This window comes from Suricata suricatta, chromosome 6, assembly GCF_006229205.1.
Source record: "Suricata suricatta isolate VVHF042 chromosome 6, meerkat_22Aug2017_6uvM2_HiC, whole genome shotgun sequence".
Lineage (NCBI taxonomy): Eukaryota > Metazoa > Chordata > Mammalia > Carnivora > Herpestidae > Suricata > Suricata suricatta.
Window position 1 is genome coordinate 66,489,140 of NC_043705.1, and position 16,706 is coordinate 66,505,845.

General features: G+C 33.5%; 1 long non-coding RNA gene across 3 annotated transcripts in view; it reads left to right on the forward strand.

Moving 5' to 3' along the window:
- The window catches only part of LOC115294637, a 365,947-nt gene extending 351,403 nt beyond the window's left edge, over window positions 1-14,544 (forward strand). For all 3 annotated transcript variants that reach the window (XR_003910018.1, XR_003910019.1, XR_003910020.1), the window contains one exon: window positions 14,401-14,544. This is a non-coding gene — a long non-coding RNA (uncharacterized LOC115294637). The remainder of the gene's footprint in view (window positions 1-14,400) is intronic.
- Window positions 14,545-16,706: the final 2,162 nt, after the last annotated feature.

Genomic DNA, 16,706 nt, shown 5'->3' on the forward strand with positions numbered 1-16,706 from the left:
TGATAAAAATCAATGTTTTTTCTTTTTTTTTTTTTTTAGAAAATCACTGCATCTTTGTTCAACTAAAATGAAATATTATTTGAAATTCAGGGTTAAAAATAAATAATTTGGAGCCTCCAGTTTGTACTGTATTCTTCCTTAAACTAGTTTGGAAATATATGGGAATCAAAAAGTCCAAATCATTTTGAAATGTCCCAAAAATTGTATTCCATGGTCACAAAGCCGTATGTATACAAAGTAATCTTATAATAATAGAGTAAAATAAGTCAATGTTTTATCTTTCATCACAGGAGTAAAGCATTCATGTAAGTAAAATTTCCAGACTACTGAATATCAAGTTTTCAAATACCAAGTACTAATATTTTTTAAAGTTTGTTTGTTTGTTTGTTTGTTTTTGAGAGAAAGAGAGAATGAGAATGTGTATGAGAGCAGGGGAGGGGCAGAGAGAGAGGGGAAGAGAGAATCCAAAACAGGCTTTGTATTGTCAGCACAGAGCCTGACTCTGGGGGCTTGAAATCATAAACTGTGGTCATTACCTGAGCCCAAATCAAGAGTTGGATACTTAACCAACTGAGCCACCCAGTTGCCCCCAGAAAAAAAAATTTTTTGAATATAATACATGATTTAATTTCCTTCTTAACATTAAGCTAAATTTAAACATTTTTGATGACTCAATCCTATCTTTATGCTAAATGTGTTTCAGTATACTATAATGAGTAGCTCTTAGTGGTTCTCTTGGCTTTATTTTCTCTTCTTTTAAAATGTCATATTCTGTCTGAGTAACCTTGCTAACTTTATTTTAATTTACTAGCTGCATGCTATAACTTAGAAAGAAATAATCCTTGAAAGGTAAACATAAAGGTAGCTTTAGTTTAAAATTAGCTTACTTTTCATTGAAGAAAAATCATACAAAGAAACAACTGTACATAGTGTATGGGAAATGTTTAATCTCAATAATAAAAATTGCATATTAAAACAATTTTAAATGCCTCCTAATTTCTAGTTTTCTCCAATCAATTTGGTAATTTTTTATATTAATGCTCACATTTTGAATTGTGAAAAAATGAATTTTATTGTATATTATTGCAATTTGGCAATATGTATCAATAGCCATAAAATGATATACAACTTTAATATAGAAATTATACTTCTATATGTTTACACTAAAAACTAATGTATCAGTAGGTACACATATATTATATTGTATATTTTATCTTTTTGTCCTGGCTTAGAGGCAGAGATAGGTAAGTAGAGAAAGAGAAATAGATGCATATGTATTCATATAGAGGAGGTATGATAAGTTATTAAATGAAGAAAGCCAGTTTTAAGTATTTTGTTTTAATAAAACATTTATGTACTTATGAATACATAGAAATAGTAATTAATCTGGAATCATTACCAAATGGTTAATAATAGTTATCTCTGGTGAGAATATGGAGGAGTTTCCTTATTTTTTATATTATCCATATGATAGTTTTGTCTTTAAAATCAGCACATATTAATTTTATAAAACATATTCATCTTGGTGGTATAGGAAGCAGGGAGAGCGGTCAGGCACTAGAACTAAGGGACAATACTGTATCAATAACAGTGACAGCTTATGCTCTACTTGGGAATTTTGCCATCATTTTATTGACTAAGTACATCTACCTGCCAAGCATCATTATATGTATCATTTTGCTTAATCTTTATGATGCATTATTTTCTCAATTTACAGATTTGGAAGCTGAGACCGAGAGTAATTTACCCAAGGTGTCATTTAGAAGTGGCAGAGTTAAGGCTTGAAACCAGATCTCACTATCTAAAAACTCAATTTACTTTCCACCTTGCTGTATTTTGACAGGCTTTGATGACTCAATCCTATCAGAAATGTTTTTCTTAGTTTTCAATTTAAAGTGTATTCTAGAAATGTGACATTACTGTATATATGTTATAGGTAGTAAGGAAGACTTACTATTAGATTGCTATGATTAGAACCCTATTCCACTATTTTAAGAGTTTACCTTATCTCACTTCTCTGTATCTGCCTTCTGATCTGTAAAATAGGAATGGTCATGGTACTTATCACATAGTCTCTTGTCTAGGTAATGATGTGAGATAATGCATGAAAAGCACATAATGCATAGTATAGTATCTGGTGACTATCATTAACATTATTAGTATTATATTCAGTAATGAATATTATTTCCTATTTGTGGAGCAGTTGTGTAAGCCACAAATTAGAGGCAACTTATCAAATAAGACTAAATTTTCTCTCAAATTTAGGTAATTTGCTTTCTAGTCAGTAATAGCAGTATATTTATTATGTTAGTTGGAGGAATTCAAATATATAGATTCCACAATAAAATCTCAGTGAAAGATTGTTCAAGATTATGTTGTCCTCTCCATCTGTGAAAGATATTTAAATTTAATTTTAGTAGGAGGCAATATCTGGCAAGTCCATAGAAATTACTTCTATTTTTTCAATATATCTTGTTGCTTTGCTATTTATGCAAGCATTGGCTTAAGTTTTGTGTGAGATAAAAAGGACATATTAAAGTTAGTGTTTCACAAAGGAGCTACATAAGCAAATGAAAAAATGGATAGAAAATTACTGTCATAAGGCAGAGACAGATAAACTGGACATTTAAAAGAAGAAGAGAATTTGGATAATTTGGATGAATCAGGAAATGGCATGTAATCAGCATGTGAATCAGGTGTTGGGTTTGTAAGATTTAGAAATACAGAGAAGGCTGTATGCATGGGTGTATTCCAGACATTCCAGTCCTAGGGGATCATACAAGTAAGCATAAGACATGAGAAGTGTTGCACATGTATTTGAAACTGAAAGTGGTTGTGTAACTTTGGCATACGAAGATTGAGTGAATTGCAAAGTTTATACAGAAACATATTAGGCTCATAAAGAAAGTGGTGTTCAAATCCTGATGAGCCTTCGTGCCTGGCCAAGGGATTAGAATTTTATTTGATTGTCATCAGGGCATCACTGAAGTATTTCTATTATGTAATGATTTGATCAGAGTTGTGCTTTAGGAAGATTAGGTCAACAGTAGCCCATTCTGTAGATTATTACAGAAGAAGCCAGGGTTAAGAAAGTGAGCTAGGGGAGTTTTGAGTGGTTTCTTGCATGAAACTATATACCTTCATCTTTACAAGATCCATAGAACTGATTCTTTAAAATATTTAATGTGAGGGAAATCAAATACTTTGACTTGAGAGCATTGTATGTAGGAAAAGTATGAATTAACAAAGAGCTAACAAAGAGTTACAGCTGCCATGTCTGGTGTTTGTCCTTTTTATGTGTTTTTTTTAATGTTTTATTTTATTTTATTTTATTTTTGAGAGAGAGAGACAGCGCGAGCAGGGGAGGGTCAGAGAGAGAGGAAGACACAGAATCCAAGGCAGCTCCAGGCTCGGAGCTAGCTGTCAGCACAGAGCGTGATGCAGGGCTCGAACCACAAACTTTGAGATCATGACCTGAGCCGAGGCTGGACGCCCAACCCACTGAGCCACCCAGGCTCCCCTGTCCTTTTTAAAATACAAGATGTCCTTTTCATTTGGGTTCTTAATATAATTGGGTTTTTAATATACAGAGTTGGATATCAAAGCAAAAGTTATTATAACCTGAAAATTATTCACAAATAAACCAATCAGTTATGAAATTAGTGTCCACTGAAGCATTTCCCCCAACAATTAACCCTAATGTCTACCTTATATTTGTATAGTTCATTGTCTTTCTAATTGTCAGATGTTCTATGTTTGTAATGGGACTATTGTTGTCTTCATTTTGATTGAGACATGATAAAAGAAATTGCAAGTAGATGATCAAAAATAATTAGATTACTTACACAAATCAAGACTATAAATGGATCAGGTTGTAGGAAACTGTGAAGGATTTGAGGGGGATGACTTCTTTGGAAAGAGCATGATTGGGATTCTCATTCTTCCCAACAATGGAGTCTAGGTAGATGTGCTGGCCCTCATAGTGAATTTTCAGCTGGACTTCTAGGACAGCTTGAAATGTGTTTTGGCTATACAAGGAGTTGATGGATGAGATCTGGCTCATGTTGAAAAGAGAGCTAAAGGTCAAAAGTCTGGCAAAAGCAGCCTGGGTCAGAAGAGGAGGCCACATGAGGAGTTCTGGGACACAGTAAGGGCAGTGCAGAAATTGAGGAGAAATAATAAGCTGTGAGCAAAAGGACCACAGTGAAAGTGCCATGAGAGTTACAATTGGAGAAATCTAGTGAGAGCATTCCCTGAAGAAAAAAATGTAAGATTTAAGAATTTCCCTGGAACAAAGAGCTTGAAACCCTCTCATAATAAGAACAATCATTTGAGGAACTTTTGCTTTCTCCAGCCACTTGCCTCTTTCTACATTTCTGTGAGCTTAACTTGCTTTACCTTGATTGGAAATGGCAGGAACCCTCGTTAGTAGTAAAAGTGATATAGGTATGTCATATAGATACCATAGAAGGAAAGAGGGAAAAAGAAACTTGCACACTGCACACTCAAGAGACTACAAAATTTTTTTCTAACATGTTTAGAAGTTGGAAAGATTAACTTTAAATCAAATTGAAAGTTTTGATTATTATTTTGTGAGCTTTTTAAATTATGGAGATTTAGTACCTAGGGTTACCAATGAGCTCATGAGGACTGCCTGAGTATCGATCTGGGAATAGGGACTGAGGGAGAAAGGTGTGCACATCAAATGGTCTTAAAAAGAAAGTGAGGGGCACTTGGCTGGCTCAGGGTTAAGCATTCAGCTCTTGATTTCTGGTCAGGTCATGGTCGTTGGATTGATCCTTGTGTCAGGCTCATTGCTGACCGGCGAGCCTGTTTAAGATTCATTCTCTCTCTCTCTCTCTCTCTCTCTCTCTCTCTCTCTCTCTCTCTCTCTCTCTCTCTCCCTCTCTCTGTCTCTCTTTCTCTTTTTCTCTCTCTCTCCTACCTCCCCCTCTGCCCTTCTTCCCCATTCATGCTCTCTCTCTTAAAAAAAAAAAATGAACGTGAGAACATGACAATGTTACTTCTATTATTTCACTACAGGAATTCTGCTTCTTTAACTTAATACTATGGTGTGCCAAAAAAAAAGTGAAACTGCAAGTTATACAAAGGATGAAGATTTAAATAAAGTCAGTGGAAATGATAATGGGATCTGATTATCAAATGAAAAGTTAAGTAGCTCATATACATCGATCTAAAAGAAAAATAATATTAAACCCACTTCAGTAACTGCTATAATCTCAACCTCCAAAAAGAATTACATGCATCAAAACTTTTGGTTAAATAAACATGCACAATTTATATATATATATATGCCCAAATAACAATCTCTTATAGTAAAGTCACAAAGTGCATCGTCATTGTATTTCCTTCCTTATTTATTTTTTTAATGTTTATTTATTTGAGAGAGAGAGAGAGCGCACGCATCCAGGAGTGGTGGGGAGAGGGGTGGAGAGAGAAACCCCAGCAGGCTCTGCTCTGTCAGCACAGCCTAAAGAGGCTCCATCCCACCAGCTGTGAGATCATGACCTGAGTGGAAATTAAGAGCCAGTGCCCAACAGACTGAGCCCCCCAAGTGCCTCTATATTTCCTTTCTTATAAGAGCCTTTATAAACCTTTTTCTTCTTGGAAGTAACCAGTTTTTAAAAATTTTGAATTGCCTTTTAAAAATGTGTTTATTGCCAATACTATTCAAAGTTTCCAACAGGACTATCAAAGCTTTACTAGTATGGTTACGGGTATTAGGCGTTTCTCTCAGTGTTTTAAAATTGAATAAATGTCTCACCAAATCTTTCATCTTTCTGCCCTGAGCTGAACTCTTTGCCTTTAAGCCTGCTTCGTATCTGTCATTCTGGGGTTTTTACCTAGTCATTACTTTTGCAAAACTCTTAGCCTCTATGATGTATTTTCTTCTTCCTTTCTTTCTTTTTTCTTCTTTCTGTTCTTTTTAAATAATAATTTGTTTTTGAGAGAGACACAGAGCGAGAGAGAGAGAGTGAGGGAGCGCATAAGCAGGGGTGGGGCAGAGAGACGTTGGGGGTGGAGAGAGAATCCCAGGCAGGCTCCACAGTGGCAGTGCAGAGCCCGATTAGGGGCTTGTACTCATAAACCCTGGGACCATGACCTGGGCCGAAATCGAGAGGCAGACGCTTGAACAACCGAGCCTCCCAGTCGCCCACATTTTCTTCTAAGTTTACTTTCTATTTTCACAGAGTAAACTCTCCAATAGTTTTCTGCAAAGCATAAATGGGAAATATTTTTTAAGTGAGAAAAAAAATAAACTCTTTGTATATCAGAATATTTCTTTATTTTCAGAGGTGATTGAACTTTATCTTCATATAGAGAATTCCAGGTTGGAAATGATTTCTTCCAAATTGCTGAAGACTTTTCTTATTTTCTTCATGTTTTCAGTGTCAGTCTTGAGTCATCTAAAGATCGCTAAATTTTCATTAATGTTGATGGAAGATTTTTCCTGAAAAAATTTTATAATCTTATCCCTCGTGTTCTGAAATATAACCAAAATATTTCTTATCTTATTCTTTTTAATTAATTTGTTAAAAATGTTAATGGAAATTTGGTCTCCATTCTGGAAACTTATATCCTTTTCTTTTTAATATTATTTCTCTGATAATTTCCTCCCTCTGTTTTGCTGTACTCTTTGTTTTTCTTATGTTTGTCAGGCAAATGTTGGATTTGTAAATATATCTCCTCATTTTTATTTTTTTCCTGCTTTCTCCCTTGGGAGCTTTTGCTAAAATTTTATTTTATAATATTTTTCATTGCAAGAGCTCTTTCTTAGAAAGAAAATTCCTTACTTTAAAATATTGTTCTGAGCTCATAGTTGCAATATTTTTTAAGTCTCTAAATATATTTATTATACTGTTTTAAATGTTTATTTGTATTATCCATTTTCTTTGAGTTCCATTTTTTTTTTCTGTTTGTAAGTATGATCTTTATCTATCAAGTTAGAAACTTCTCAAGTATTTTGATGATATTAACTACTGAGACTTTCTTCATACCTATGTCACAGTGAGGCTCTTAGGAAAGTTCTGTGCATGCGCTTTCCAGTCTGGCCTCCATTACTGCGTGATTGGATTGGATGATCTTAACTATTGAGACTTTCTTTACACCTATATGATAGTGAGGCCCTTAAGGAAGTTCTGTGCATGAATTTTCAATTCTGGCCTTCACTATTGAGTGATTGCATTGGAATCAAGATGTTTGGTAAGATTCTCTTCCAATAAATGACCTTTCAATTTGTTTACCTTGCTAATTTTCCCCACACCCTTCAGTTCTGTGACAAGTGAGAAGTGAAAAACTTTGTTGTCAGAGATGTGGGTGCCCTGGACCATAGTGAGGGGAGAGATGAATCTGAGGCTCTTATGTTCCAGCCTATAGAGCTTTCTTAATCCCTTGATTTCCAAATACAGTATCTCACACTCTGTTCTTTGCTATCCCTGGCATCTTCAAATCTTCAGCAATTTGGTATAGTCTTTCCAAAGTGTATACTCTGTCCTTCTTCTTCTTCTCCTTTTTTTTTTTTTAAATCTAGCTTTCAAAAATAGTTAGTATCTCGAAATTCTGAGTCTCTCTCAGTGTATAATCGGTTCACTTCTTCCAGATACCCTTGCTCAGATTTTGCTTTTTCCCCTTGGCTGAGTTAACCATCTGCTTTCCATCTGCCAAAGTTTAATCCCTTTTATATCTTCTGTCACTTCCTTCACTGTTTCCTTAGCCTATGGTTTTATATTATTTTATCCCTTTATTATCATGGACAAGTAAGCTTTTGTGTGGTAAATTCAGTGGTTTCCTCTCAAATTGTCTTTTTCTGTGTGGGGATCATCTTTATTTTCCCAAGCAATAATGATTATAAAGAAAAGTTCCATTTATTGTGTGTCTACTTCATGACAGGCCCTATGCTAGGCATTACACGAATTACCTCATCTAATTCTTATAATCCTGTAACATAGTACTATTAATATCCAGGATTTACAGTAAGGAAACTGAGGTTTGAAAAGCTTAAGTGATTTGCCTCATGGCAAAAACACAGCAAAGAGGAGATCTGGGATTGGTACCAGGGCCATCTGATACTACGGGCTTTGCTTTCAGCTATTATTCCGCTGTGTATAATAACCATCCATGACTGAAGGTCTGACAAAGACTGGGTGGACTATTCTAGGAATAGTTTAGTCACGTGTTGGCAAAAAATAATTTTATTGTATTTTGTTTGTTTTTTAATGGCAATATTTTTCCTGCCAGAAGAGACTATGAATATTACGATCAGTATTTTAAACAATATTCATTAATGTATATTTAATGTAATGTAAAATGCACCCATTTTAAGAATACAGCCCATGAATTTTAGTAACTTTACAATGTAAAATAATCATCACCACATATCCGTTTTAGAATATCTTTATTCTTTCATTAAGATCCCTTATAGTCATTTATAGTATATTCCTATTTCCACCTCAGCCACTAGGCAACCACTAACTTACTCTATGTCTCTGCAAATTTGTCGTTTCTGGAAATCTTGTGTAAGTGGAATCATGATATATAATCTCTTATGTTTGACTTCTTTTACCTAGTAGAATGTATTTAAGGTTCATCCATGGTATTGCATATGTCAGTAGTTCATTTATTTTTATCACTGAATAGCATTCAACTGTTATGAATGTCACAATTAGTGTACTCATTCACTAGTTGATGCACATTTAATTTGTTTCTAGCTTGGGACTATTATAAATAGTGATACCATTAATATTAGTGTGCAATGGAGTACTACATGGCAATGAGAAAGAATGAAATCTGGCCATTTGTAGCAAAGTGGATGGACCTCAAGGGTGTCATGCTAAGCAAAATAAGTCAGGCGGAGGACAGATACCATATGTTTGCACTCTTAGGTCTAACAGGAGAAATCTAACAGAGGACCATAGAGAGGGGAAGGGGGAAAGAGAGTTGGGGAGAGAGAGGGACACAAATCATGAGAGACTCTTGAATACTGAAAACGAACCGAGGACTGAAGGGGGGGGGGGAGGGGGGAAAGAAGTGGTGGTAATGGAGGAGGGCACTTGTGGGGAAGAGCATTGGGTGTTATGTGGAAACCAATTTGACAATAAACTATTTAAAAAAAACAGAATAGAATTGAGAATCCAAAGGTAAAAAAAATTATTAGTTTGTAAATTTTTTCTGGGTCACATAGCAGTTTTATATCTAACTTTTTGAGAAACTGCTGAACTGTTTTCCAAAGTGGCTGCAGTATTTAATACTGTCAGTATTTTTAATGCCTTAAAACCTTAACATTTACCCTCCTTCCCTTGTGTTTCCTGGCTGAGAACTCAAGTGGTCCATAAAAGAGATCATTTCTTCAGACTTCCTCTCTCCATTTTCACATTTTCTCACATTCCATTTTTCCAAAGTTTCTTACAGATTTTAAGAATTTTAATTTTAAGTAAACCATTTTAATTTAAACACGCACACATCCTAAATGAACAGCTTTGTGATTTTTCCCAAGATTTAACATATATCTATGTAAGCACAATATATTTTGTGATATGGGATGTAAGCACTTGAGAACTTGTCTCATTATTCTACCCTATCCCCTAGATATGATCAGTATGCTACCTTCTATAGTGATAGGTTAATTTTTAAAGTTATTTATCCTTATATAAAATGAATTTTTTTCATTCTATTTTTGCAATAGCTGTATTGAGTTACAGTTAAATATTATAAAATAGACCCTTATAAAATGAAAATTTATTGCTTTTTATTATAGTTACATAGTTGTGCACCCTTCAGCATTATCTCATTTTAGAACATTTTTGTTACCCCCAAAACCCATATCCACTAACCCATATCACTTCTTATGCCCTTCCCATCTCCTTCCCTGGCAACCATTAATCATTTTCTGTGTTTATGAATATACATATTCTAGACATTTTAAATAAATGGAATCATACATTATAAGGTATTTTGTGACTTTTTAAACATAGTATAATTCTTGCAAAGTTTATCTATGTTGTTGTATATATCAATACTGATTCCTTAACTCTTAAGATTCCATCATATGGATATACCATATTAGGCTATCCATTTATCAGTTGATGGACATTTAGTCGGTTTCCACTTTTTGGCTATAATAAGTATTGCTCCTATGAACACTTGTGTATATTTTCTTTGTGTGGACGTATGTATTTAATACTCTTAGGCATATATGTAGGAGTGGAATTGTTGCATCATATGGGAACTCTATGTTTAATATTTTGAGAAATGACCAAAATGTTTTCTAATGTGAATGCATCATTTTACAATCCCACCCATAATTCATTAGAATTCCAGTTTCTCTACTTCTCTAATTTATTATTATTTGTTTTTTTTATTTTAACTATTTTAATGGCCTGAAGTGGTATTTCATTGTGGTTTTGCTTTCCATTTACTAATGGAAATTAATAATTACTAATGCAGTTAAGGATCTTTTTATGTACTAATTGACCATATATTTATCTTACTTGGATAGATATCTTTTGAAATCTTTTCTTGCTTTTGATTTGATTATTTTTTATTGATGAATTGAAAGATTTTTCATGTATTCTTGATACAAGTCCCTTATCAGATTTATAATTTGTAAATGTTCTTACTAATCTCTGGGTTGTCTTTTCACCTATTTAAATGTATTTTCTGAAGCACAAGATTTTTAAATTTTAATGAAGTACAGTTTATCTAATAGTCGTGTGTGTGTGTGTGTGTGTGTGGTGTCTTATCTAAGAAATCACTGTTAAACCAACATCACAAAGATTTACTCTTCTACTTTCTTCTAGGAGTTTAATAATTTTTGCTCTTGTATTTAGGTCTATGAACCATTGGATTAATTTTTGTGTGTGGTGTGAGGTAGGAATTGAACTTTATTTTTGTATGTAAGTATTCAATGTCCTAGCAGTTTTTACTGAAACACTATTCTTTATCCCATTTAATAGTCTTGGCACCATTGTTGAAAATTAATTGACCTTAAATATAAGGGTTTATCTCTAGACTCTCAATTGTATTCCATTGATATATATGTCTATCCTTATGCCAATACCATACTATCCTGAATATCTTAACTTAGTACTAGCTTTTGAAATCAGAACGTTTGTGTATTTAAATTGTTTCTCCTTTTTAAGATTATTCTGGCTATTCTGCATCCCTTGAATTTCTATATGAACTTTAGAGTGAATTCATCAATTATGCGAAAATAGCATCTGAGATTTTGATAAGAATTGCTTTGAATCTGTTGGTCAATCAAGGAAGTATAACCACCTGAACAATTTAAGTCAGCAATTCTAAGAATATGTGATGCCTTTCCATTTACTTAAGTCTCCTTTAAACTTTTTCAATATTTTATAATTTTCAATAAAAAATGCACGACTTTTATTAAATTTACCATTATGTGTTTTATTAATTTTTCATGCCATTTTAAGTTGCTATTATTTTTTTAATGTTTTAAGATATTTATTTATTTTTGAACAAGAGAGAGAGTGAGTGGCGGAGAGGAGCAGAGGGATAGAGAGAATCCCAAGGAGGCTCCACATTCAGCATGAAGCTTGATGCAGGGCTTTATCCCATGACTGTGAGTTCATGACCTTAGCCAAAATCAAAAGTGTCACAGTTAACCTACTGAGCCACCCAGGTGCCCATAATTATTCACTTAATTTGATTTTTAGATTGTTCATTGCTAATATGTAGAAATACAATTGGTTTTTCTATGTTGATTTTGCATCCTGCAACTTTAACTCAGTCATTAGTTCTAATAGCATATTGTGTGAATTCATCAGAATTTTCTACAAACAAGATTTTGTCATGCAAGAATAGAAATGGTTTTACCTTCTTTCTTTCCAACTGGGTGGAATTGCTTTTTCTTGTGTAATTGTCGTAGAAAGAACCTCTAGTACAGAATTAAATAGAAACGGTAAGAAAAGGCAACTTTGCTTTATTCCTGATATTAAGAGGGAGATACTCATTCTTTCATAAGTAAGTATGGTGTAAGCTGTGGGTTTCTCATGAATACTCATTGCTAGGTTGAGGACATTCTCAACTCTAGTTTGTTGAATCCTTTTTATTATTACAATGCACTGGATTTTTTCCATATATCTCTCCTGCCTCTATTTGTATTATACTGTGGTTTTGCCCTTTATCCTACTAATGAGGTGTATGTTAGTGATTGATATTAGGCATTAAAATAAACTTGTAATTTTGGATAAATCCCATTTGGTCATAGTGTATATAATTCTTTGTATATATACAGCTGGATTCTGTGTGCTAGTATTTTGTTGGAGAGTTTTACATATATCTTCATAATGGATGTTGGTCTGTAATTATTTTTTTTTTATAATGCCTTTTCTGGTTTCAGTATCAGAGTAGTATTAGTGTCCATCTTCTGCCTTATTCTATTTTTGGAAGACTCTGTGAAGAATTGGAATTAATTCTTCTTAAAGTATTTGGTAAAATTCATTTGTAAAGCTTGGACCTGGGCTTTTCATTTTTTTTTTTTAATAGCAACTCAATGTCTAGTCTTTGTATAAAACTGTACAAATTTCTTATTTTTTAAGTCATTTTGATTGTTGGGGTCTTTCTAGAAATTTGTCAATTTCATTTAGATAATCAAATTTTCACAAAAAGTTATTAATATTATTCCTTTATAACTATTAAAACATTTTTAATGTTTATTTATTTAAGAGAGAGACAGAGCATGAGCAGGGAAGAAGCAGAGAGGAGACACAGAATCTGAAGCAGGCTCCAGGCTCTGAGCTGTCAGCACAGAGCCAGACGTGGGCTTGAACTCATGAACAGTGAGATCATGACCTGGGCCAATCTCAGACCTTTTACTGACTGAGCCACCCAGGTGTCCCTCCTTACAACTATTTTTATTTCATTAAGGAAGTAGTAGTGCTCCCTACTTTACTCCTGATATTAATAATTTGAATCCTATCATTTTCCTTGGTCAGCCTAACTAATGTTTTATTAGTTTTCTTGGTCTTTTCAAAAACCCAAATTTTGGTTTTGCTATTATTTTTTCAATTATTAGTATTCTCTATTTCAATTTGTTTCTCAAATCCTCATTTATCTCTTTTTTTATGCTTGCTTTGAGTTTACTTTGACCTTTTTTTCTAGTTTTGTAATATGAAATTTTGTGTTATTGATTTGATATCTTTCATTTTTAATATAAATATTCACAGGAATAAATTTCCTTTGGAATACTATTTTTACTGCACTGAATAAATGTATTTATATTGTATTTTTATTTTCATTCTTTTAAAAGTTGTGTCTAATTTTTCTTGGAATTCTTTTGACAAAGAATAATAATTTTAAACAGTTTTTTAGGAGTATATTCCTTAATTTCCACAAATTTCTGCATTTTCCAAGCCTTATTCTGCTACTGGTTTCTAATTTTATTCCACTTTGATTAGAGATCTTAGTTTGCATGAATTCAGTAATTTTAAGCTTATGGAGGCTTTCTTTCTTTTCTTTTTTGTCTTATTGCACTCAACATTGTCTTTGTGAGATTCATCTCTTTGTTTAGCTTTGTAATGCCTCCATAGTGTGAATATTACACAATTAATTGCCTATTAAATTGATGGATAATGATGAGTAAACTGTTTAGATTATTTGCATTATTTTTTGCATTTTGTGTGTATATTTTGGTGCACAAATGTATGCAGTTTTTTGTGTGTATATAACTTGGAATAGGATTAGTTGGTTATAGGAATATATGTATTATGTGTGTGTATGCATTTAAGTGTAGCACATACTTTTGCAGAAAATTTGTTTTCCCACAAACAACGTATGAGAGTTTTACTTGCTTCACATCCTCACAAGTATTGCACTTTCACTGTTTTAATTTTAGATGTTTTGGTGGGTATATCTGGCAGTCTCAATGTGATTTTAATTTGCATCCTCTGGTGTCTAATGAGAGTACGCCCCTTTTCATGTTTATTGGACAGGAGGACATACTGTTTGGCTGTGTCCACACTAACTTTTTTGTCCATATTCTTCTATTACATTGCCTATAAGTTTTAGGAGTGTATGTATATTCTGAGTATGCATATTTTACCTGTGCATGTGTGTACTTTAAATATCTTCTCGATTAAGGAATTCTCATATTTTAGTTTGCTGTTTTCATCTTGATAAGGTGAAGAAATTTAACAAATTTTGTGCATCAGTGAAGATGATTTTATAAATTTTCTCATTTATTCCTTACCTCATATATTTAGTTTTTAGTATAAAACTAATCTTGCACTTTTGAAATAAAACATGATGTATAACTTTTAAAGTTTTATTAGCTTTTTTTCTATATTATGTTTAATATTTTAGAATTATTTTCACAAAAGAAAATGATGCGAAATTTTCTTCCTCATTTCTTTCCAGGTTTGGTTTCAGAGTCATGCTGCTCTCATAGAATGGCTTTGAAGGTATTTCTTACTTTTCTGTTCTTTGGGAGAGATTATTTGCTTCTATTTACGTATTTGAAAATTTTACCAGTGAAGCAATCTGGCCCTAAGATTTTTTCTGTGAGTTGGTTTTTCTTTATGAATTCAGTTTATTGATATCTACAAGACTATTCACATTAATTATTTTTCAGTCATTTTGGATAAGTTATATTTTCAAATTTATTGGCATATCATTGGTCATAATACTTTATTTGCATATTTTTTAATGTTTCTAGGTTTAATGTTTCATTCTTGATATAGTTGTGATTTCTCTTTTTTTGCCCTTGATCAATATTTCTGGGTGTTATTTAATCTTTCCAAATAAACCATATTTTTCTATTTAAGTTTTATTCTAATGTTGATGTATTTCCTTTGTCACTAACTTATTATCTTATTTTTGTTATTTCTTTTTTTGTGCATTCTGTGGATTTAATTTGCTCTTGTTTGCTAACTTCTTGAAATTGACATTGAGATAAACTATTTTTTGATAACATATTCATTCAAGGTTACAAATTTTTCTCTAAGCTTATCTATAGGTTCATACCAAAGTTTGATATGCAATATTATAATTTCAGTTTAAAATCTTTTTATGCTTCCACACATACATTTGTTTGTTGTTGTTTTGGTTTTTTTCCAAATTTTTATTAAATTCTAGTTGGTTTTTCAAAATCTTTATTACATTGTAATTGGTTAACATATAGTGTAATATTGATTTCAGGAGTAGAATTTCGTGATTTATCACCCAGTACTCACCATGACAAGTGCCCTCCTTAATGCCCATGACCCATTTAGCCATCCCCCACCCACCTCCCTCTGGATAAACCCTCAGTTTATTCTATCATTAAAAGTCTCTTAAGTTTTGTTTCCCTTTCTCTCTCTCTTTTTTTCCTTTCCATATATTCATCTGCTTTGTTTCCTAAATTCCACCTATGAGTGAAATCATATGGTATTTGTCTTTCTCTTACTTATTTTTCTTAGCATAATGTACCCTAACTTCATCCACATTGTTGCAAATGGCAATATTTCATTCTTTTTAATTGCTGAGTAATATTTCATTGTACATATACACCATATACACCACCTCATTTTTTAATTTATTATTTTGAGAGTTAGAGAGAGCATGAGAGGGGAAGGGCAGAGAGAGGTTGGTAGATAGAAAGAGGGCATGAGAGAGAACCCTGAGCAGGCTTTCCACTGTCAGCAGAGAGGCCAATGCTGGGCTTGATCTCATGAACTTAAAGATCATGACCAGAGCCAAAATCAAGAGTTGGACGCTTAACCTACTGAGTCACCCAGGCACCCCAGAATAAAATATGCCACCTGTTTTCATTCATCTGTCAGTAGACATTTGGGCTCTCTCTGTAGTTTGGCTATTGTTGAGAATGATGCAATAAACATTGGGGTGTATGTACCCCTTCAAATCTATTTTTGTATCCTTTGAGTAAATATTTAGTTGTACAATTGCTGGATCTTAAGAGTACTTCTATTTTTAATTTATGAGGAACCTCCATACTGTTTTCCAGAGTTGCTGCATCAATTTGTATTCCCACCACAAGTGTAAGAGAGTTCCCCTTTCTCTGCATCCTCACCAACATCTGTTGTTTCCTGTTGTTAATTTTAGCCATTCTGACAATTGTAAAGGGGTATTTTAGTTTTGCTTTGTCTTTCTGTGATGATGAGTGATGTTGAGCATCTTTTCATGTGTCTGTTAGCCATCTGGATGTCTTTGAAAAATGTCTACTCATATCTTCTGCCCCTTTCCTTTTTTTGTAATAGTTTATTGTCAAATTGGTTTCCATATAACACCAAGTGCTTCTCCTTACAAGTGCCTTCCTCTATTACCACCACTCCACTTCCCTCCCCCTTCCCTTCCCCCTTCAACTCTCAGTTCATTTTCAGTATTCAAGAGTCTCTCATGATTTGTGTCCCTCTCTCTCCCCAACTCGCTTTTCCCCTTCCCCTCCCCATGGTCCTCCATTAGGTTTCTCCTGTTAGACCTATGGGTGCAAAAATGGTATCTGTCCTTCTCCACCTGACTTATTTCGCTTAGCATGACACCCTCAAGGTCCATCCACATTGCTATAAATGGCCATATTTCATTCTTTCTCATTGCCATGTAGTACTCCATTGTGTATACACACACACACACACACACACACACATATGGGGGGAAAGAGGTGGTGGTAATGGAGGAGGGCACTTGTGAGGAAGAGCACTGGGTGTTATATGGAAACCAATTTGACA